The sequence below is a fragment of the Capsicum annuum genome, unplaced genomic scaffold, assembly GCF_002878395.1.
Source record: "Capsicum annuum cultivar UCD-10X-F1 unplaced genomic scaffold, UCD10Xv1.1 ctg2816, whole genome shotgun sequence".
Classification (NCBI taxonomy): Eukaryota; Viridiplantae; Streptophyta; class Magnoliopsida; order Solanales; family Solanaceae; genus Capsicum; species Capsicum annuum.
Window position 1 is genome coordinate 93259 of NW_025834574.1, and position 25217 is coordinate 118475.

Here is a 25217-nt window from a genome sequence, read left to right on the forward strand (position 1 = left end):
GTCTGTTATTTGAATTTATAAGTTTGAATACATTAAAATCACACCACATACGACTAATTATATGTGAAATTGTAATATTTTGTATTAAATTTTTTTTTTTATCATTTAATGTGAAATGTGTGAGTAAAGCCTTACATTGATAATTTTATTTTAAAAAATGGTGAAGCTAATGATATGATGCCCATTGAGAAAAAAAAGGTGTCATTTTGATCCGAAAGCTAATAATATTATCTTATATTAAGAACATCTTGAACTTACTTAATCCAACAATACAGTAATTTTAAATTCAAAATAGCTTATTAAACTTAAATTGATTTTTGTTTATCCCATCACATTTTTAACGATAATTATCATATACTACTTAATTTATTCATACGGTTAGAAACTGAAATTTATCTACATTCTGTCTTTGAAATCAAATACCCGTTATGAACTTTTGATGAACTAGTTTTTTTTGAATGAAATCAATTCAGGTTATGTGATACTTTATTGCTTGAATGATTATCGAACTACTGAAACTTGATAGACAAAATTAATTTTTATATTAAAAGACTACTTATTTTGGTCATTCCACTCAAAATGTTGCTCAAAAAGCAAGAGCATTTTTTTTGAAAAAGGACTGTGGGGGACCACCAAGGAAGAACAACTTAATTATTTATTACGTGGAATGACATTTTTCTGAAAAGTGACTTTTAATTGATTTGACGATTCACTGCATTTTTTTTCCTCGATTATCGCGTAACACTTAAGAAATTCTTACGTTTTACATGCTTTTCTGACACAACGTAAGAATTTCTTATATTTTACAAATAAATGTGTAAAACGTACGAAATTCTTACGTTTTTATAAAAGTCAACTCCGTTAGTTGACCGTTAACGAAAAAGTGAAAAACGTAATAAATTATTACGTTTAGCCTATTTTGGTAACATTTTAAATAGATGACCTATTTTGATCACTTTTTTAATTTCGTGGCTCATTTTGATTCCGAGTTCGAATGTAAGCAATTATCATATTACTAGTGTATTACAACCCAGTATACTCCACTAGTAGATCATCTAGGTTACTAGAAAAAATTGAATAAAAAAAGTGTGTTTTAAGTCTCTATTTAAATTTTGCTGATATTGATTAAAGATAAGAGTCAAAAGTTCTTTAAATAAATTGATTAGTTAATTAGGACTAAATTAATATTTTTAAAATTTGTCAATACTTTAATTAATGTGTAGTAAAAATAAATGGTAAATCATTTTTTCATCATCAGACAGACAAATTAGTTTTCAAAAAAAAAATAAAATCTCAAACGCTTTCTTTGTCTTCTCTCAATAATTCAACTTTTTTTTTTCAACAGATTATTTCAAATCTTCACAACAGATCAATTTTTCTGTTATTTTTACCATATCAGTTGTTTGAGAGAGCCCACATTCGACTTCCTTCTTTCTCATAGTTGCCACTTTCTCTCTCTTTGAGGTAAGACTTCTATATTTATTATTTTTCTAAAAGTTGGGATTGTTCTAGTTAATGAAGAAAAAGAAGAACTTTAGTTGTATTATCTTCAAGTATGGACCAACATTTTTGAGTTTTAATGCTAAAAAAAGTAAGAAGAGTTGAGAAAATTCTAATTTATCGTAGTTGTTTTCTTAATATGATGGTTGATATGAATGGGTATCTTTTCTGTGTGAAATATGATTATTTTTTTTGTTATTCTTGTTTTTGAACATTGATGTAAAAATAGCACAAACTTGAACTTTGACCTTTTTAGACATATCTATTGTGATAATTTTGTCTTGTTGTTTGTGTTGTTGTATTGAATCACTTTCACTTGATATTTATTGGTGTTGTTGGTGAATGATGGTGTTTTTTATTTATTTTGTTGGTGTTGTTTGTGTTTTAGGTATGTTTTATTTTGTTGGTGTTGGTGGTGGTATTGGTATTGTTGTTGTTGTTATTAGTGGTGATGGTGTTGGTGTATTAGCAAAAACAAAAACATAGGTGTTGTTCAAGTCTGTAGTGATATAGCAGTTTGGTGTTGTTGTTGTTGGTGTTCTTATTCATATATAATATTGCCCAACAAATGTGTAATATATTGGAAACAACTATATATCTGTTGCTTGACTGGTTTGATTTATTCCAACAGAAAAAACTGGGTCATCTATTGAAATAAATAAAAATAATAGCAAGACCTATTTCGATTTATTCCAATAGATGACTTATCTACTACAACAAATAGGTCATCTATTAAAAGAAATTAAAACAAGTTCTGCTACTGATTTGATTTCTTTCAGCAGATGACCAATCTGTTTGCAGCAGATGAGTTATCTATTTAAAGAAATCAAACCAGTAGCAGCAAGACGTATTTTGATTTCTTTCAAGGGATGACCTATTTGTTTCAATAAATGGGTCATCTATTGAAAGAAATCAAAATAGGTTTGATTTGATATCTTTCAACAAATGTTGTTTATTTGTTTGTTGGTATTGTTTGTCTTTTAGGTATGTTCTTGACGTTTTTAATTTTGTTGGTGTTGTTGGTGGTATTATTGTTATTGTTGTTGGTATTGTTGGTGTTGTTGGTGCTCTTTATTTTCTTGATATTGTTGGTGTTGTTGGAGTTCTTGATTTTATTGAATTTGTTGTTTTTATTGATGTTCTTGATTTTGTTGGTGTTAGTGTTGGTCTTCTTATTATTGCAACAAATAGATTATTTGTTGGAAACAACTATTTATCTATTGATTTGTTGTTTTGATTTCTTTCAACAGATGACCCACTTACTGTAACAAATGGATCATCTATTGAAAAAATCAAAATATTCTAGCTACTAGCTTGATTTTTTCCAACAGACAACCCATCTATTGAAAATATTTTTGTACTGCATTGTATTTATTAAATTTTTTGTTATCTTTTTTTAATGATTCATAAATCAATTGTAATCTTTTTTATTTTTCTCTTATTTGTTGATAAAAAATGGCTCCCTCAAAAAAGAAAGTGGGTCAATTTCTAACAAAGCAATTAAAAAGGCTAAATTACAAATACCACTAGAAGAGTTTGCTGAACAAGTTTTTTCACAAACAAATGAAGTATTACCATCGATAAAAAATGAATATATGAAAAAAGATAGAGATATTGCACAATCTATTAAGGAGATATAGTTGTAAGATCTAGTGATGATGTATAAAAATAAGTTTAAGGAGATGAAAAAGATGTTGTATAGGGGAAATAAAAAATAAAAATGAGGAAAAAGACGAAAATCGTGAGGATGGAGATGATGAAGAAAGTCATAAAGGAGATAAAGAGGAAAAAGAAAGCGAGAAAGGAGATAAGGAGGAAGAAGATGGATCTAAAGAGGATGAAGAGGAAATAGTTAATGATAATGTTGATGATGATCTTGTTATATCATTGATCGAACGTGAACATAGATCGAAAATCCAGTATGATCTTGTCAAAACTTTTAATATTGACAAGTTTCAAGTTGAGATGCCTATAGATAACTCTACAAATTTGATTGGTGATTTTATAGTTAAATTTGTCATGAAAGAAAACTTTGATGAATTTATAAAGATTTTGAGAGATGAAAAATTAGAGGATTACTTTAATTCCAGCTACTTTGGATACTTTCTTGATCTGTCGAAGGACAATAATGCACGTTTTTCAAATGACCAAGGTGTCTAATCTTCTCAAGCACAATATCAAGTATAAGAGTGATGATGAAGAAACATTAAAGCATGAGGATAAGAATTTGGATGAAATCTGAATAAACTAATATGGCATGTCGGTTTGTTTTGACATGAAAGAATTTGCCTTATGACTGGCCTGAGATGCCATCCTCTATCTGAACCTCTTCCAACAATCACCCTTAGAAAAAGTCAAAGGTAAGTAGGACATCAAATCAGTCAAGGCATCAAAGAAAGAAAAGACACTAACTAAGCCACCCACCAAAACTAACAAAGGCAATGGAAAAAACAAATGAGTTGTTGGCCATTGTTGGACCTAGCTAGAACGCCATGCGGTTGATAGTTGATCTCCAAAATAAAAGGTTTTTGAATACGTACAAGTAGCCATTGTGCTTAGTTTGATTTGTGCATTCCATTTTATAGGCCAGAGACACCAACAAAGTCATAGAACTTGAATTATTGGTTCTTGCTCGGGATTTGAAGGCATTCAAATATTATCCATGGAGATATGAAAGCTATTTCTTGACTATTAAATATTTATTGACATATTTATCTCCAAAAACTATCAACTTATATGATTTTCCTTGGGGTTTCATGGTAAACTTCATTCCTATTTCTTTAGTGTTTCATTTATTTATGCTATTGAATAATTATTCTGACTATTTTTTTACATCATGTTTACATTTTTAGGCTTGGTCATTTGAAGTCATTTCTCATTTTCAACAGCAGGTCAAGGACTACTCAAAAGAGGTTTCTCATCTAAGGATCCTTAAATGGTTGTCTGCCACGGACAACTCAAGAATGAATCCCCTTGATCTCTTTATCTCTCTTGATGATGCAGTAAGTATTCTTTTAAATATAATAATTTCACTCTAGTTAACCAGTTAACACATTGCAACAAACAGATCATCTATTGCAATAGATGATCCATCTATTTCTAACAGATGGTTCATATGTTGCAACTTATCTCTGCAGATTACGCATCTACAACAACTTATGCAATAGATTGATAATCTATTACAATGGATGAATCATCTGTTGCAATAGATGGTTAATCTGTTGCAATAGATGAATCATCTATTGTAAAAGTTCTTTGAATTTATTAACAGATGACCCAATCTACTATAAATTAATGTAGCATATAGGTGATATGTTGCAATAAATATGTCACGACCCAAAAATGAGGGTCATGATGACACTTGTCGCGATGTACCTTGACAAGTAAGCCTATCACCCAAACTGATATAAAAAAAGAAAAAGACAGAAATATCCCAAGGTAAGGCTTCTAGAATGAAGCTGAACCATATAAGTAATCATAACAATCCAAAAAGAACTTATCCAAAATACCAATCATGTAAAAAATCAGGTGCCAATAGTGTAAGAACTACTAATACAATATAGGAGTCAAATACATCAGAAAAATAACCACATGGAAATAATATTTGTCTCCTTATACTAATAAAGAAGTAACTACTATAGACAGATAGCGGTGAACTCCGGATGCATAAATGTCCAACCGCTACCTTGGAAGCTCCAACAATCGCCCAAGTCAAGCAAGCTGAGGCGGAATCGAGCTAGGACCTACACCTAAAGGGCACAGTAGGAATGAGTACGGTCTATATGTACTCAGTAGGTATCATAGGCCAACTAAGCAAAGTAGTAAATAAAGCATACAAAATATACACAAAGGGCACGTTACCTGCAATCACAAAATGTCTCACAACGGTAGCCCACACCGCTTGCTCTAACAGTTCTAATATATCACATACACACCAAAATAGAACACGAGTATGAATTATATCACATATAAATAGAACAAGGGGGAACATGTATATAAAAGATCATCAAATACAAGTAAAAGAAGATAAAGAAATTGCGTAGATGACAAGTAAATACGACAATACAACACAGTATAAACACAATAAAGTAAGTGCAATGTATATGATGATGATGATCGAGGTCGTCGCACAATCCCAATATACACCTACGGAGCTAAAGTTTCCCGACGTAGTATCCATGGGGGGTTCGTCAAATCTTACACAATCCATATATCTCATATTTCCTTTCCAGCACATCCCTCGAAAAGGGGTTTATAAGGTGTTACAATATCTCCACCCCGGCATATCCCTCGGGGAGATTTTTATTTACTCAGGTGTTGCCACGGTGGTACCAATGTTTCATAAATGAGTATGATATGAGGATGTAATGATCACAACCAATCACAATGAGTATTTCCAAAACCAACCACATGATATATATCCACAACCAACCACATTGATACATTTTTTATAACTATGTGAGCCAATATCCACTCATTATTTTCGTTCATCCATGAATTTCCACATTATCATATGCCAATAAAGTATGAATATAATCGCAATACACCAATGGTGAAACATTAAGCATTTTAACAATACGATACAATTATTCACATGTGGCTATCAATATCATATAGGACCCCACACGATCACACATATCACATAATATCTCAATTTAGACTATCACATCAAATATAGACCCCCACATGGGCACAACACATAGATAGCTATTTTTCATGCTATTTTTCATGATTAGTTCCCACCCTTAACATGCATTTTGTACCATCAATTACTACCTAACCCAGTTTGAAAGACTTAAGCCATAACCTACCTCAAAAGCCGAAATTGATTCACTACACTTCGAACCCACGACCTTACTTTTCACGAACAATATCGAACTCCACAAAAAATATCAAATATAAAATCTATACGTCAAAACAAAACCAGCGACACCTGTATTGACTACTTTTGGTTCAAGGTCAAAACGAACCCCCGGAACGGGTTTTCGGAAAAGAAGGAGAAAATTGAAACTTTACTTTAAAAATATGTTTTCCATATTTGTAGGAATCAACAGCTGAAAACTCAAGTTAAATCGAGTAAAAAATGAGGTTCAAATAGAAGAAAAATAATTTTTGAGCTTTACCGGATAAAATCTTTAAAATTCGGGTTAAAATCAAGGATCGGGCTTGTTTTGAAGGTTAAATTGATGAAAAACTAGTAATTATAAGACAAAAATATTATTCAAGTGAAAATGAGTGAAATTGGGGTTTAAACTCAAGCCCTAAGATTTTTGGGGTCTGAGAAATTTATCAAGAAATTACTAAGAAAAAAGTGAATTCTTAGCTTAAATCCATAATAAAATCAAGAGATAGATGTTAATCTAGCTTTCCAAGCTCCCACAAACTTCACTTTCAAGCTCCCATACTATTTTAGAATTTAACTCTTAAGAGACAAGATGAAAAATGAGCAAAATGAACCCCAAAACTATTTTAATAGTGTAGAAAATCTGCACTAACAAGGAAAAACTGCTTTTTTTTTGTTTTTAAAATTTTCAAGTCCAACCGGACTTCGATGGGGTGCCCGGGATTCATTCAGAGTCCGATATATGCAAACAAACTATGTAACCACACTAAATTCGACGTTCCGAATGCGTTGGCGAAGTCATATTTTTGAAAAAATATCATTTTCGAAAAGTTGACCCCCGAAAACTGAAATCACAATTTTTCAAATCGAGGGTCGAAATGAGATTTAAAAGTTGTAAAATCACACCAAACATCTTACCACCCTAAAATTGACATTTCGAATCTGCTGGCAAAGTCATATTTTCCATTAGAGGTTGTTTCGATTAAATGTGGGTCCCACACGTATATTTCTAATTTTCCACTTTCCGATTAATAGGTCGAAATGAGCTCGGGTGCATCGGGACCCGACCAAAGGTCTACCTAGCCTAAAATTGATATTTCAGAGCTGCTGGAGTAGTCCGTTCGGCCATCCCTCGCATGGATCAAAATATATCTTCATAAGTCTAAAATAAGGTTCTCAAAGCCATCAAAAATCACAATATCGTATAAATTGAACCAAAATGCATCGAAAACCATGCTAATTACTCCTACACACAAAAAATACCATAATGCAACTATGGAGAGGGGTAAAATATTTAAATCATACAAAATTATAAATTTCACATATTTCATCAAATTTTTAGATCGTTACATCATCCACCACTAAAAATCTAGTTCATCCTTGAACTAAGACAAAGAAATATCTGAATCAAAGAAGAGCTGGGGATAGGAACTACACATATCAGACTCAACCTCCCAAGTAGCCTCATCTACAGGTCAATGTCGTCACTGAACCTTAACCACAAGGATAACTCTAGAGTGCAACCGCGTAACATCCCTAACCAAAATAGAGACCGGCTCCTCAACAAAATACAACCACTCATCTAACTGGACCGACTCCCAACAAATGACATGAGACTCATCAGAAATATAGAGACGAAGCATAAAAACATGAAAAACTGGATGAACAACTGATAAATTAGAGGGCAAAGCCAACTCATAAGCCACATCACCAACAGTCTAAAGAATCTCAAATGGACCAATATACTTGGGGCTAAGCTTTCCCCTCTTCCCAAACCTCATCACACCCTTTATGGGTGAAACTCGAAGGAAAACATGATCACCAACACCAAATCTTAAGGCATAAAGTGTATGATCATCATAGCATGTCTTCCTAGTCTGAGTTGCTCTAAGTCTATTCTGAATGACCCAGACTCTATCCAAAAACTCACAAAGAAAGTCTGTACCTCGTGGTCTCACCTATGAAATATCAAAACAACCCACTGGGGAGTGACACCTCAAAAGGAGCTATATCAATACTGGAATAGTAGCTATGATTATATGCAAACTCTGTTAAAGCCAAAAGCTGCTCCCACTAGCCACCAAAATCCACCACGCATGAGCAAAACATCCTCCCAAACCTGGATAGTTTGCTTTGACTGGCTATCAGTCTGGGGTAAAATGCTATGCTAAGATCAACCCGAGTAACTAATTCATCCTGAAAAGTCTTTCAAAAGTGAGATGTGAACACAAAACCTTGATCTGAAATAATGGACACTGACGCACCACACAGATGCATAATCTCACCAATAAAGGTAGGGGCTAACCTCCCAGCACTAAATAAGACCCGAACTGGAATAAAATAAGCTGACATGGTCAATCGATCTATGATTACCCAAACACTGATAGAACTATGAGATGTACGAGGCGAACCTGTCACAAAGTCCGTGGTGATCCATTCCCACTTCCACTCGGTATTAGGTAACCTCTGAAACAATCCACCAAGTCTCATATGCTCGACCTACACTTGCTGACAACAGAGGCAACGATCCATACAATCTGCTATATCTCACCTCATACCGCCCCACCAGTACTGCTGCCTCAAATCAGGATACATCTTAGTCACATTTAGATGGATAGAATATCTAGAACAATGGGCCTCCTCCAAGATTAACCTAATCCAATCACCTACTCTTGGCACACAAAATCAGCCCCCAATCCTCAAAACTCCATCTGAATCAAGTGAGGTTTCCTTATCCTCCCCAGTCAACACCTTATCTCGAATCAACCTCAATCTAACATCATCAAACCGATGAGCTTGAATCTGCTCCATTAAAGAAGATCTAGCCTCTATATATGCCAAAACATACCTAGGTGTCAAAATATCAAGTCTAACCATCTGGTTAGATAAAGACTGAACCTCTGAGAAAAAAGGCCTCTCCTAGATCAAAATATGCGCCAAGCTACCCATTCTAGTCGACTTTCAGCTCAAGGCATCCGCAACCACATTAGCCTTCCCCGAATGATAGAGAATAGTAAAGTCATAATGCTTAGCAACTTAAGACAACGATGCTGCCTCATATTAAGATCTCATTGGGTGAAGTACTGAAGGCTACGATGATCTGAGAATATCTCACAATGGACTCCATACAAGTAGTGTTGCCTCAACTTCAAGGCAAACACAACTACGCATAACTCTAAATCATGGGTAGGATAATTTCTCTGAGTCTTCATCTGATGAGTTGCATAAGCAATCAGCTTTCCCTCCTGCATCCATATCACCTAACTCAACACCTGAAGCATCACAAAAGATAGTAGAACCAACGCCCTCTTTGGGCAAATTCAAGATAGGAGCTGAAGTCAACAAATCCTTGAGCTTTTGAAAGTTTGCCTCATAAGCATCAGACCACTAAAAAATCTTCTTTCAGGTTAACTTGGTCGATAGAGCTATAATGGATGAAAAACCCTCAATAAAATACCGATAATAACTTGCCAAGCCAATAAAACTCTAAATTTCGGTGGGGGAAGTAGGTCTATCCCAATCACAAATCACTGCAACCTTGGCTAGATCAACCATAATAACTTTCTTAGTCACCACATGACCCAAGAAAGAAACAGACTCCAACCAAAAATTGCACTTAAAGAACTTAGCATACAACTTCTCATCCCTCAATCTCTGAAGCACAATCTGTAAATGTTCCTCGTATATAACCCCACTCTTGGATACACCAAGATATTATCTACATATACAATAACAAAAGAGTCAAGATACGGTTCAAATATTCAGTTCGTCAACTCTATAAATACGGCAGAGGTATTGGTCAACCCAAAAGATATGACCAAGAACTCATAATGACCATATCGAGTTTGAAAAGCTGTCTTCGGAATATTCAAAGCTCTAATCCTCAATTGGTGATAACCGGACCTCAAATCAATCTTCAAAAACACCACAACACCCTAAAATTGATCAAATAAATCATCAATCTGAGAAAGAGAATACTTATTCTTAACCATCACCTTATTTAACTGTTGATAATCAATACACATCTACATAGTCCCATTTTTTTTCTTCACAAAAAAGACAGGCGCACCCCAAGGCAAAATATTAGGTCAGATAAATCCTTTTATCCAAAAACTCCGACAGCTGACCCTTCAATTTCTTTAACTCTACTGGGGCCATTTGTAACTCCCCAAAACCTGGTTCTGAGATGTCACACGGTGCTCAAGACTATGAGTAGCCTTAAGCTTACCTGTCTGCCTTCTACTAAATCATAATCTCATAATAACGGGAAATATATATATATAAAATATACAAAATACAGAAATCTGTCTGAACTAACTGAGAATATCTGAATCATAATATCTAAAATAATAGACTTAAGAGTTTGGACAATCGAAACTGAATAATCTGAATCATAGCCAGCAGTCTGACAAGCCTCTACTACTAATATCTAGAGAGCCACTGGGACAAGCCCCCAGCTAGCTTGAACTGTCCAAAAATACTAAATCATCAAATCTATTAAGCTGAAAATAAACTGAATGACTAAGTCCCCGAACTATGAGGACTTACCAACTAACGGATGTAGATAAAGATGCTCGAGATCACTCACGCTGCAGAAACTGAGCACCTAAACCTATATTATGAGATAATGTAGCACATAGACGTATATGTGGATTAGTACTTTGAGGATGTACTGAGTATATGGGGGTGAAATGCATACATAAAAATAGTATATCAATCATCATCATCATTTGTAAAACAATACGTGCCAAATGTAAATGACTCACATAATCTTGAGTAATTGAGAAACTGAAATCTGTAATTATGAGTAGAAAAATATATTAAATAAATCTAGTGAGTCATAACATTTAGTTCTAAAAGTTGTACTAGTGACCTGTTTGTAAATCATGCTATCTAAGTATAGAAAGGACTCACTTCTGTATCTGAAATTTGAAAGCTGAAATCTGTAACTAATGTCATTCTACAAAGCATAATCTGAATAAAGTTGTGTGCCTTTACACTTAGTTTTCTAAAAGCTTTTCTGTAGTCTTTTTCTTTCAGGGAAAATAGTTTATTCGAAGAAAATTCTTTCAAAGCTTTTCATTACTAGTAGGGAGGATCTTCTAATCGACATAAACCATGTGAGCTAACATGGAGTCCAACATCTTGTTCCTCTATGGGGAAAACCTCACGATGGGGAGAGGTGTCATACTCTTGCCAAAGAGTATAACCTAATCTAAGTGAACATATCTGTAATTGTCATCCACATAGAAGTGGGAATAATCTAATAATCTGTACCTACATAGTTCTGCGGAAGATAGGGCACACTAATCCCACACTTCCCGCTCAGCGCTAAATACTACTCCCTTTAATCTGTATGCTCATTCTGTTGGAAATCCACTTTAAAACCTAGAATACGGGTTTATTTTAAAACCAGTTATGCATTTATCTGATTCAATCTGTAAGTGAAGCTATTCTGAGTTCTATAATCTATAATAAATCTGTAAAGTGGATTCCAAATCTCATATGAGGATCAAAAGATCAAATCTTTACTGAAAATAAACTGATCATCTGATGCTTAAAGCATAATCATTCTTGAAATAACAACATTCAATTAGGGCTTTATGACCCATGCATCAATCTCATGTCAAAACATCTTAATAATCATGCTTGGTAATGAAAACAATGATAATTCATCTCAAAATCTGGAAATTACTGCGATAGGCATGAAAATATGTAAAATAATCATGTAATTCAACTTCTAAGACACTTGAATCTCATAATCTTGCAATTAGAAATAATGGGTATGAGCCCTAATACAAATCTCATGTATAATTATTCAAAATCATGTAAATTTGATATAAAAACTTGATTTTGGGCACAAGGATGAAAGAGGATCCTTGTTCATAAATCCCACATACCTTAATTAATGAAATCTCTAAGAAAGCTTTGAACTAGAATCTCTATTTGAGTTTTTGAGGATGAGTTCTTGATTATCTTGATTTGGGAATCCTCAATTTTGAGTTTTCTTAGAGAAACAATGGAGGAATTTGATTTCTTGGAGAGCAAGCATTGAGCTCTAGGGTTTTGCTTTCAGAGATAATGGATGAAAAATAAGCATAATAGGCTTAGAATGGGTTTAATCTTGTGTTATTCATGAATTGAGGGCTTGGGAATTGACCAAAGTACCCCTTTTAAAATTTAATTAGAACTGGAAATGATTCAAATTTTCTGATTTAACATGCCACCGCGACGTCCCACTATCGCGGTGGCTTACTGGAAATTGAGAATTGGGAAATTAACCATCCCCGTGATGCGCCACCATCGTGGTGAGCCACTGGAAAATGACGAACGGGACCTGTAATTTTAACACAATGCGGGGCAATCATGGAGGTCCACTGAATTTTGATGATTTCCATTTTGGCATCCACCGCAATGCGGTGCTCTTTCAGTTGGGATACTGCTTTACTAAAACCGCCATAACTTCTCAACAGAGTATTGAATTTGGGCAAAATTGGTATCAATGGAAAGCTAATTCAATTTCCCCCATAATGGAGAGTCTAAATCTAGAAAATTCTACATGTAATAAATGTTATCTATTTTTTTAAGCTAGCCTTTGACATTCTAAAAGCAAAATTAAGCTAGGAAAAGTATGGGGTATTACAATATCTCCCCCTTGGGAATATTTGTCCTCGAATGTGGCTAGATAAACTTAAAATACTGAGGAATATAAGGCTATAAGCTATCATGTACATCTAAAATAAATTGTATGACTGAATCTCAACATAATGAGCTATTGAACTAATCTACAAGTGCATGAGTTTACATGAAAATAACTATATGGATGAATCTGAGATTGGAAAAGACCTAAATTAGGAAAACTATTACCTTCGGTTAAATCTGAGTTCGTGGAGAAGAGATGAGGATATTGGGTACGCATGTATGCTTCTGCTTCCCAAGTGGCACCCTCAACAGACTGATTTCTCCATAGAACTTTGACCAAGGGAACTTCTTTGTTCCTTAGTCTACGGATCTGATGATCAAGAATCTCTACTAGAACTTCTTCATATAAAAGGCTATTCCGAATATTTGTACTTTCTAGAGCAACTATAACGGCTGAATCGTCCATGCACTTCTTCAACGAGGATACATAGAATACTGGATAAACTGAGGATAAATCTGTGGGTAACTCAAGCTCATACGCTACCTTTCCCAAGTGGCTCAAAATTCAGAAGGGGCTTATATATCGGGGACTAAGCTTCTCATTTTTACCAAATCTCTTCACCCCTTTCATGGGCGACACTTTCAAATACACAATATCATCAATCTCGAACTCAAGATCTCTTTCTCTTACGTTTGCATAAGATTTCTGATGACTCTAAGCTGCTTTTAATCTTTCTCGGATCAATCGAACTCTCTCCATGGATTTAAACACCATTCCTGGCCCAAATAAAGTAGCCTCACCCACTTTGAACTAACCAACTGGTAATCTACATCTACGCCCATAAAGAGCTTCAAACGGAGCCATTTGAATACTAGCATGATAACTGTTATTATAAGCGAACTCAATCAGTGACAAATGGTCATCCCAACTACCTTTGAAATCAAGAATATAGGCCCTCAATATATCCTCTAGAGTCAAAATGGTCCTTTCTTCCTGATCATCTGTCTGTGGGTGAAAAACTAAACTAAGATGAACTTGGTTACCAAGAACCTTCTGAAAGGCGTTCCAAAACCGAGAGGTAAACTGAGTACCCCTAACTGAGATGATAGACAAAGAAACTCCATGCAATTTGACTAACTCTCTGATATATAGCTTGGCATAATCTTCAGCTATGTAAGATGTGTGAACTCGTAAAAAATGCACTGACTTAGTCAATCTATCTACTATCACCCAAATCGAATCATGTTGACGACGCAAATAGGGTAATCCAATCACAAAGTCCATATTCACTTCTTCCCATTTCCATATAGGGATACCAAACTCTTGTAATGTACTACCAAGTCTTTGGTGCTCTACCTTAACCTGTTGACAAGTTGCACACTTGGCCACAAATTCTTCTATATCTTTCTTTATACCACTCCACCAATAGATTTTTCACAAGCCGCGGTACATCTTGGTAGAAACTGAATGAATAGAATAACTCGCACCATGCGCTTTCGCCATAATTTTCTGCCTCAAATCATCAATACATGGCACACACAATCTATTCTAGTACCTCAATACACCATCTCCCCTTTGGGAGAAAACCTCTACCTTTTGGTCTCTAACTGACTCCTTCAGTTTAACCAAACTAGAATCCTTATTTTGTTTCTCTTACTTTTGATACTAGAGAAGATTCGGAACTACTCTGAACCCAAACATTCCCTTCAGCCGAATCAACTAATCTCACACCCAATCTAGCAATCGGTGAACTTCTTTAACTACCTTCTTCTTATTATTCTCCACACGAGCAATACTGCCCATAGATAATCTACTAAGGGTGTTTGCTACTACATTGGCCTTGACCGGATGATACAACACACTCATATCATAATTTTTTAACAATTCTAACCACCTTCTCTGATAAAGATTCAACTCTCTCTGAGTAAACACATACTGCAAGCTTTTGTGATCAGTAAACACATTAACATGCACCCCATAAAGATAGTGTCTCCAGATTTTCAAAGCAAACACAACAGTAGCTAACTCAAGATCATGGGTTGGATAATTTTTTTCGTAAGGCTTAAGCTGTCTAGAGGCGTAGGATATAACCTTACCTCTATGCATCAACACATAACCCAAACCAACTCTAAAGGAATCACAATATACCACAAAACCATCTGTACCCTCAGGTAATGCTAAAACTGGGGCTGAAGTGAGTCAAGTTTTCAACTCCTGAAAACTCTTCTCACAGGAATCTAACCACTGAAACTTAAATTTTCTTTGGGTCAATCTAGACATAGGAGACACAATAGAAGAAAAACCCTCAACAAAATGTCTGTAATAGCCAGCCAAACCCAATAAACTTCTAATATCTGATGGAGAGATATGTCTAGGCCAATTTCTTACTGTTTTTATCTTTTAGGGATCAACTCGAATACCCTCATTAAAAACAATATGAACAAGGAGCTACTGACCTTAGCCAAAATTCACATTTGCTAAATTTAGTGAATAACTGGTGATCTCTAAGAGTGTGTAATACAATTTTAAGGTGGTCTGTATGATCATTCTCACTATGAGAGTGGACAAAAATATCATCTATAAAGACTATGACAAACATGACCAAGTACTTTTTGAACACTCTGTTCATCAAGTGCATGAAGGCTGCTAGGGCATTGGTTAGCCCGAAGAACATGACTAGAAACTCAAAATGACGATAACGGGTTCTGAAAGCTGTCTTTAAAATATCACATTCCTTACTTTAAGTTTATAGTAGCCGGATCTAAGGTCTATCTTTGAGACGTAACTTGCACCTTGGAGTTGGTCAAATAAGTCATCAATTCTAGGGAGAGGATATCTGTTTTTGACTGTAACTTTATTCAGCTGACAATAGTCAATGCACATACGCAAAGAACTATCTTTCTTTCGCACAAATAGGATGGGAGCGCCCATAGGGAAACACTAGGCCTTATGAAACCTTTATCTAAAATACCTTTAAGCTGCTCTTTTAACTCTTTAAGCTTAGCTAGAACCATACGGTAAATAGGAATAAAGTTAGGTGGAGTATCTGGAAGAAGGTCAATGCCAAATTCTATTTCCCTATTGAGAGTTACCCCTGGAAAATCTTTGAGAAAGACATCAGGAAACTTATTGACCACTCTGATTGACTGAACTATCGGAGTCTTAGATTTAGTGTCTTAGACCCTAACTAGATGATAGATGTACCCTTTGGAAATCAAATTTATAGCTTTAAGATAGGATATGAAATGACCTTTGAGAGATACTAAATTACCTCCCCACTCAAAGACTAACTTATATGAAAACTGAAAATTCACCACTCGGGTGCAACAATCTATAGAGGTATAATAAGAATGGAGCCAATCTATACTAAGAATAAGGTCAAAGTCAACTATATCTAACTCTATTAGATCTGCTAACATGATTTTATGAAGGATAGTGATAGGACACTTTCTATAGATCTATTTAGCAACAACTGACTCACCCACTGGGGTAGAAACCAAGAAGGGCTCAGGGATCTTTTCAGGACTTATTTCAAAATTCACGGCAACTAATGGGGTCACATAGGAGAAATTAACCCAGAGTTTAATAGCACATAAACATCAAGATAAAAGATATGAAGCATACCAGTAATAATATCTGGTGAATCCTCTTACTCCTGATGAGATGTAAAGAATAAAATTAATTCTGGCGCTGACCACCACCGGTACTGGATGACGCACCTTGAGGAGGGATTGGAAGACCTAGAGGAGTTGGTGCATTAGTAGCTTGTGTCTAGGGATGAACATCTCTATTTTCCTGCTTAGCATGCAGACACTCTCTAATTTCATAACCCAACTTACCACAACCACAACAACCCTTCTGTCCAGCCAAGCACTCTCCAAGATAATTTTTACCACACTTAGCACATGGAGGATAACTGGTCCTTCTACTCACACAATTCTGAGATCTAGACATAGAAGACTTACCCCACTACTCCTGCCTAGCTCTGGGAGCGGGAGTACTAGCTGAAGATGGTGCTGGTATAGATGAATGATTCTAAAACTGGGAATGATTCCCCCCTCCAGACCTAGTCTGGCCATACTTAAACTTCCTTGTTCTAGCCCTTTTATTACTTATATCTCTTCCCTTTAACTTATCTACCTCAGTCTGTTGAGCATGAATTATCAACCTAGCAAGACCCATGTCTCCAATAAGCATGGCAGTCCTACAACTCATTGACTACCAATCTAGATACTCCAGTAACAAACTTACTCATACTTGCCCTAGGATCAGCCATCGTATTAGAGGCATACTTGGACAATTGATTAAACTTAAGGCAATAATCCTTCACTGTCATTGAGCCCTGCCTTAAAATCACAATCTTCTCTATCTTAGATTCTCTTATCTCATGCAAAAAGAACCTGTGTAGAAATGCATCTCAAAATACCTGCCAACTTATAGGAGTTGTATTCTAACCTTTACCATTATTCCACATAACTACCTAGTCATATGCTACATCCTTTAATCTATAGGATGCCAACTCTACACTTTCCTCTACAGAAACATGCATAATCTGGTGATCTTCTTTACCTCATCTAAATAAAACTATGGGTCCTCACCTACTTTCAAACCTAACTCTGGTGCATTCATTCTCATGAAATCTCTAATTCTGGCTGCTGCTAAATCACCATTCTACTGAAGTAGAACTGCCGCCTGATGGTTGCTATGAATATTAGAAGTTACATATTGGGCTAACACCTGAAAGGTAGTCTTGAATTCAGCATGAGATACATTCTCATTCAAGGGGTTAGCAGACTAGGGTGGCTTGCTATTATTTCTGCGGGCGTTAGCTCGACAAGGAGGCATGTTCAACTATCACGTTAGAGCATGAGTTAAAAGCAGATAGAGATACTGTAAGCATGATAGATCATGAAAGAAAGAGATGATTTCCTAAGAACATCCCGTAGCCTCTTGCTCATAAATATGGTGTGCTTCACATCCATGATCAAGACTCTACATAACGCGACTTGTTTGACTCCCTAGGACTCTTATAAACTTGGCTCTAATACCAAGTTTGTAATGCCCTAAAACCTTATCTCGAGATGTCACACGGTGATCAACACTAGGAGTAGGCATAAGCTAACCCTGTCTGCCTTCTACTAAATCTAAATCTCATAATAAGGGGAAATATAGATTTAAAATCATACTAAATGTGAAAATCCATCTGAACTAACTGAGAATATCTGAATGATAACATATGAAATAATAGACTTAAGAGCCTGGATAATCAAAACTGAATTATCTAAATTATATCTAGAAGTCTGACAAGCCTCTACTACTAATATCTAGAGAGCTACCGGGACAAGTCCCCAGCTAACTCGGACTGTCCAAAAATACTAAATCATTAAATCAGTTAAGTTGAAAATAAATTGAATGACTAAGTCCCCAAACTATGAGGGTTCACCAACTGACGAATGTAGATGGAGATGCTTGAGATCACTCACGCTGCAGTAACTGAGCACCTGAACCTACATTATGAGACAATGTAGCATATAAATGTATATATGGATCAGTACTTTGAGGATGTACTGAGTATATGAGGGTGAAATGCATACGTAAAAATAGTATATCAATCATCATCATCATTTGTAAAATAGTGCATGCCAAATGTAAATGACTCACATAAGCTTGAGTAACTGAGAAACTGGTCTGTAATCACGAGTAGTAAAATATATTGAATAAATCTAGTGAGTCACAAAATTTAGTTCTAAAAGCTGTACTAGTGATCTATCTATATATTATGTTGTCTAAGTGTAGAAAGGACTCACTTCTGTATCCGAAATTTGAAAGCTGAAATCTATAGCTAATGTCATTCTGCAAAGCATAATCTGAATAAAGTTGTGAGCCTTTACACTTACTTTTCTAAAATCTTTTCTGTAGTTTTTTTTCTTTTAGGGAAAATACTTTATCCGAAGGAAATTCTTTTAAAGCTTTTCATTACTAGTAGGAAGGTTTTTCTAATCGACATAAACCATGTGAGCTAACATGGAGTCCAATGTCTTGTTCCCCTATTGGAAAAACCACATGATGGGGAGAGGTGTCATACTCTTGCCAAGGACTATAACCTAATCTAAGTGATCATACTTGTAACTGTCATCCATATAGAAGTGGGAATAATATGTACCTACGTTGGCTACATAGTTCTGTGGAAGATAGGGCACACTAATCCCACACTACCCGCTTGGTGCTAAATACTACTCCCTTTAATAAGTATGCTCATTCTTTTGGAAATCCACTTTAAAAACTAGCATAAGGGTTTATTTTAAAACCAGTTATGCATTTATCTGATTCAATCTGTAAATAAAGCTATTCTGAGTTCTGTAATCTATAATAAATCTATAAAGTGGATTCTGAATCTCATCTGAGTATCAAAAGACAAATCTTTACTAAAAATCTAAAAATAAACTGATCCTTTGATGCTTAAAGCATAATCGTTCTTGAAATAACAATATTCAATTAGGGCTTTATGACCCATGCATCAATCTAATGTCAAAACGTCATAATAATCATGCTTGGTAATGAAAACAATGATAATTCATCTCAAAATCTAGAAATTACTGCGATAGGCTTGAAAATATAAAAAATAATCATGCAACAACTTCTAAAACACTTGAAATCTTATAATTTTGCAATTAGCAATAATGGGTATGAGCCCTAATTCAAATATTATGTATAATCATTCAAAGTCATGTAAATTTGATATAAAAACTTGGTTTTGGGCACAAAGAAGAAAGAGGATCCTTGTTCATAAACCCCACATACCTTAATTGATGAAATCTCTAAGAAATCTTTGAACTTGAATCTTTATTTGAGATTTTGAGGATAAATTCTTGATTATCTTTATTTGGGAATCCTCAATTTTGAGTTTTCTTGGAGAAAAAATGGAGGAATTTGATTTCTTGGAGAGTAAGCATTGAGCTCTAAGGTTTTGCTTTGAGAGAGAATGGATGAAAAATAAGCATAATAGGCTTAGAATGGGTTTAATCTTGTGTTATTCACGAATTGGGGGCTTGGGAATTGACTAAAGTAACCCTTTTAAAATTTAATCAGAACTAGAAATAAGTCAAATTTTCTGATTTAACATGCCACCGTGATGTGCCACTATCACGGTGGCTCACTGAAAATTGACAATTGGGAAATTGGACATCACTGCGATGCGCCACCATTGCGGTGAGCCATTGGAAAAGGATAAATGAGACCTGAAATTTTATCACAATGTGGGGTAATCGCGGAGGTCCACTGGATTTTGACGATTGCCATTTTGGCATCCATCGCGACGCAGTGCTCTTTCAATTGGGATACTGCTTTACTAAAATCGCCATAACTTTTCAATCGAGTATCGGATTTGGGTGAAATTGGTATCGATGGAAAGATAATTGAATTTCCCACACAATGGAGAGTCTAAATCTATAAAGTTCTATATGTAATAAAAGTTATACATTTTTAAAGATAGTCTTTGACATTATAGAAACAAAAATAAGCTAGGAAAAGTATGGGGTATTACATCATACTATAAGGAGGAATAACGATAGGCTTGGTGTCCGACTCAACATAAATAGAAAAATCAAAATCTCAATCCGAAGGAATACTAAGCTAGTACTTAGGGAATATGTCCATAAACTCATAGACAATATGGACAAAATCCAAGGAAGGAGGTGAAACAACAATGGTGTCACGAATATGAGACAAGTATGAAAAACATTCCCTCTCGATCAATTTATGAGCCTAAACATAACATATAATCCTCTTAGGACCCGAATAAAGTGCACCCTTCTAAGCTATCCTTGGCGCACCCGACGAAGCTAAAGTCACAGTCTTGGCAAAATAATCTAAGACAATATGATATTAAGCTAACTAATCCATGCCTAAAATAATATCAAAATAGACCATGTCTAACACAAGAAATTCTACCAAAGTCTCACGTATGACAAAAGTCATAGCACAAGATCGGTGCACCGATCCATCACTAAAGAATTACCTATCGGGATAGTGTAACACCCTGTATTCCCTAATATAATTTAAGTCCTAGTGCATGAGTATTCGTATATAAAATTATTGAAACACTTGTTATTTTTCAGTTTAAAGCTTTTTATTGCGTAGGAAATTCAATTAGCTTTCCAACGATATAAAATTCGCCCAAATCCGATAACCGGGTAAGAAAATATGGCCATTTTAAGTTCCATTCATTAAACACCATCATTTTAACACTCAGCATGTCATGTAGGCATCCTAAATGACAATTGTCGATTTCCAGTGTGGCTATATGATCATGGTGCATCGCGGAGCAGGCCAATTTCCCAATTGTCAATTTTTAGTGGGCCTCCGCAATCATGGTGCGTCGCAGATGTGGCCAAAATAGCCTTCCAAGGCTTACCGCGATTGTGGTACGTCGTACCGTCTGTCTAGGTCCCATTTATCCCTTTTTCAGTGGCTTGGCGCGATGGTGGCGCATCCCGCCAAGGCTAAAAATCGGGATGGTCAGTTTTCAGCTTCTATTTTTAAATTCGTTTAATGGTATTTGGGTCTTTTTTCATGACCCTAATTAACTTAAAACATGAAATTTAACCCCTAAACACCTTAAGTAGTTATCATTATTCAATTCTTCCTCAAAATAATGATCTCCTTTTCAAGAACAAGAAACCCTAGCTCTCAAATTTAAGGCAATTTCTCAAGAACCCTCCATCAATCCTTCCAAATTCATCATCCCAGGTATGTTAGATGTTCATCCATGGATTCCTTTCATCCATGGAGCTCAAGTAACCTTTTTAATTGTAAAGTTATGATCTTTTTATGTTATTTGATTTTAAATCATGATTTCGTCCATTAATCTCTACGAACTTTGATTTAATACCATGCTTTAATGAAGTCATTATTATTATTTGATTCCTTATGTTTTAGTGTCATCATTTATTAAATTAAATCATGACTTAGTGTTTTCCATGATAATTTTATGTCAATAATGCTGGTCCTTTAGCATCTCTATGATTATTTTAAACCATGAACTATAAGTATTTGATAAAATGCCTACAAGAGCAATTGATTTAATAAGAGTCTTCATGCTATGCCCTTCAATGTTTTAGTGTCATGGTACTACTATTGTTTTGAGTCCTGGGGTATTGAATACCCGAAATCGTAGCTTTTTATTCAATGTTGTCTCAGTATCTTCAGAATAACTTCAAATTATATCATTAGCATTATAAGAACAGTCAGTTAAACTCAGAATAGTCTAGCATTTCAGTGTCATTCAGATGGGAGTAGGATTTAGCACCGACCGAGTGTAGGGATGGCGACTTTCCCGTCAGATAGGCAGAGTCATTAGTAGCAGTCCCTATACTCCAGAACTATGTAGCCAGCATACGATATGAGTAGTCACCCGTCAAATTAGGCTTGACTATCTCACAGGTGTCACCCATCAGTTCAGGCTTGACATCCTTAGTCCTTAGGACATAATATTAATTTAGTGGATCCACACAGCCAACATTAGTACCCGTGGCATGGTATTAACACCTTTCCAACTGGGGTTACAGGTTGGACCCCGATTAGCTCAAATTGGGGAATGTCTGTTAGATGATACCTCCCACAGTTTCAGATATAGTCTCAGTTCCAGTTCAGTTTTTCAGTCTTAGTATTACTTGACCAAAGCATAAAGATTTCAGTTAATTTCAGTATTTTAGTTTGCAGATTTCATCCAGTTCATGTCATATGCTTGGTCACGTATCCTCAGAGTCTAGAGATTTTCATGTATTTTACAGACTTTCATGCATGTTCAGTATCTACAGATTTTATGTTCTCTATTCAGTATTCCATGCTTTACATGTGTGTTCAGATAGATCATTACTCCTATTCATGAAACTTTACATGTTAGCCTACCTCATTTAGCATACCAGTATATTCAAAGTACTGATCGTATACCTTTCTTTTGTGCTTGATATCTCATATCATAGGTGCTGACGCTCAGTTCTCGGATTGTACTTAGTCCCTTAGATTCTCAGCAGTACAGTGGCAGTGGTGAGTCCTCATCACCTGAGGATAGACTATCTTATTTCATGTCTTTATTTTAGTAGTTAGTAGAGTTAGTTGGGGGCTTGTCCCATCAACTCTCAGTCAGTTAATCTTAGAGGCTTTTTAGACATTACAGTTAGTTAGTTGTTTATTTTATTAGTACTTTATCAGATTCTAACAGTCGTTTTTCCTAGATTGATATTTCAGTTTAAATTTAGATATTTAAAACCTTTTTTCACTTCAGTTATTCTTTGCATTCATGGTTATATTATTCAGTACTCACATCATGTACCAGCTCATAGGTTAGCTTGTGGTCTCTCGAGACCGTAAGTACCGTGTAACGACTAGGGGTAGTCTCGGGTCATTATAAATTTAGTATCAGAGCCTAAGGTTTTAAAGTGTCCTAGAAAGTCCAAAGGCCACACTGAGTAGAGTCTTGTGCATGGGTGTGTTGCGCGCTACACTTATAGACGAGAGGCTACAAGGTGTTTAGGAAAAATTTTTCCTTATTTCAGTATTCATGTCATGTGAGTGAGCATGAACTCAAGTTAAACTCTTTGTCTAATTTATTTCCTCCTTCCATTTATATAATATGTCTCCCAAGAAGAACAGAAGAAGAATAGAAACTCAGCCAGCCCTTCAGCCCATCCAGGCAGATCCTCTGGATGAGCATGCCTCTCATACAGAATTCAGGGCTGCCTTCACTGCTCTAGCATACTCCGTACCAGCATAGAATGAATAGCCAGCCACTGTTCTGGCCAACCCAGTGGCCAATACTACTACAACTAGAATTCAGGATTTCACCAGGATGAATCCTCCTTCTTTTACGGGATCCAAGTCTGAAAAAGATCCACAGGAATTCTTAGATATAGTTCAGAAGGTCACGGATGCTATGGGGGTGACATCTAGTCAGAGTGTCGAGTTGGCTGCATATTAATTGTAGGATGTAGCCGATACTTAGTTTAAGCAGTGTAAAGTTGATAAAGGTATTGATGCAGGGCATATAGAATGGGAAGAGTTTGCCATGACTTTCTTGGACAAATTCTTTCCATTGGAGTTGAGAGAGGCCAAAGTGTTGGAGTTCATTAATTTAAGGCAAGGCAGAATAAGTGTGAGGGAGTATTTTCTCAAGTTCACTCCATTAGCTAGATATACTCCTCATGTGGTGGCTGACAGTAGGTCCAAGATGAGTAAGTTTGTGTCTGGCATATCTGATAGTGTAGTCAAGGATTGTAGGATTGCAATGCTGATTAGTGAGATAGACTTGTCTAGACTGATGGTCCATGCTCAACAGATAGAGGAGCAAAAAATTAAGAAAAGGGAGAGAGAAAACAAGAGATCTAGAATGGGTAGTTTTAATTTCACTCAGCCAAAGTCAAAAGGTGGTAACCGTCCTCAGTTTTATCAAAGGTCTTCAGCCCCAGTACCTTCTTCAGCCAGTGCCCCAGTACCCAAATTCAGAAACGACAATAGGGATAGGGCACCAGACTCTAATTCCTAGGTCAGTGTTAGCAGTGCTCATACCAATTCTTTATGTCAAAAGTATGGCAAACACCATCAGGGTAAGTGTAGAGCAGGTAGTGATGTGTGCTTTAGGTGTGGCAAGCCAGGCCATCAAATTTGGGAGTATTGGGTAGTTACTCAGAAGGGTAAGGATGCGCGCTAATAGGGCCAGTCCCATCAGTTGTCAGTTCTATTCGGCCGCCCAACTCAGCAGGGTACCGCTTCCAGTGCTACCAGTGGTTAGCGTCCGAACAGATTATATGTTCTTCAGTCCCTCCAAGATCAGAAAAATTCTCCTGACGTAGTTACTGGTATGTTGTAGGTCTTTCACTTACATGTTTATGCTTTACTAGACCCTGGAGCTTCTCTTTCTTTTGTAACTCCATATATAGCTATCAATCTCGAAGTCAGTCCTAAAACTCTAGCAGAGCCCTTTTCAGTGTCTATCCTAGTAGGTGTTTCCATTATAGCCAGGCAGGTATACAAGAACTGTCCGATCACAATATCTAAAAAAGTTACCTCAGTTGATCTCATGGAGTTAGAGATGACAGATTTTGACGTCATTCTCGGTATGGATTGGATCCACTCATGATATGCCTCAGTTGATTGCAGAAATAGAATAGTTCATTTTTAGTCTCCAAATAAATCAGTCCTTGAATAGAAGGGTAGTACTACAACTCTTAAGGG

General features: G+C 35.7%; 1 long non-coding RNA gene across 1 annotated transcript; it reads left to right on the top strand.

The window, feature by feature from the left end:
- The first annotated feature begins 1326 nt into the window (after positions 1–1326).
- Positions 1327–23271, top strand: LOC107874975. The gene is made up of 3 exons (XR_007049475.1): positions 1327–1464; positions 4353–4502; positions 22970–23271. It is a non-coding gene; the product is annotated as an uncharacterized LOC107874975 (long non-coding RNA).
- Positions 23272–25217: the final 1946 nt, after the last annotated feature.